Source organism: Tamandua tetradactyla, chromosome 2 (genome assembly GCF_023851605.1).
Source record: "Tamandua tetradactyla isolate mTamTet1 chromosome 2, mTamTet1.pri, whole genome shotgun sequence".
Lineage (NCBI taxonomy): Eukaryota > Metazoa > Chordata > Mammalia > Pilosa > Myrmecophagidae > Tamandua > Tamandua tetradactyla.
This window is the reverse complement of record NC_135328.1, coordinates 167,591,640-167,592,290: the sequence shown is the minus strand read 5'-3', so window position 1 is coordinate 167,592,290 and position 651 is coordinate 167,591,640.

Sequence of the window (651 nt, the reverse complement as noted above, 5' to 3'; positions counted from 1 at the left end):
CTTTGGATGGTTTCCGTGTGATCTTTCATTTTCTTTTCCAATTTGTGTAAGCCTGTTCTATCTCTTGTTAGAATCCAAAATAATCATGTTCTAGTTTGCTAGCTGCTGGAATGCAATATACCAGAAATGGAATGGCTTTTAAAAGGGGGAATTTAATGAGTTGCTAGTTCTAAGGCAGAGAAAATGTCCCAATTAAAACAAGTCTATAGAAATGTCCAATCTAAGGCATCCATCCAGGGAAAGATACCTTGGTTCAAGAAGGCCGATGTAGTTCAGGGTTTCTTTCTCAAGTAGAAGGGCACATAGCAAACACAGTCAGGGTTCCTCTCTTATCTGGAAGGGCACATGGCGAGCACAGCATCATCTGCTAGCTTCTTCTTCTGGCTTTCTATTTGATGAAGTTCCCCGGGAGGCATTTTCCTTCTTCATTTCCAAAGGTCGCTAGCTGGTGGACTCTGTGTCTCATGGCTATGTCATTCTGCTCTCTCTGAATTCCTTCTCCAAAATGTTTCCTCTTTTATAGGACTCCAGTAAACCAATCAAGACCCACCCAAATGGGTGGACATGTCGTCACCTAATCCAGTTTAACAGCCACTCTTGACTAAATCACATCATCCAGGGAGATGATGGATTACAGTTTCAAATTTACAG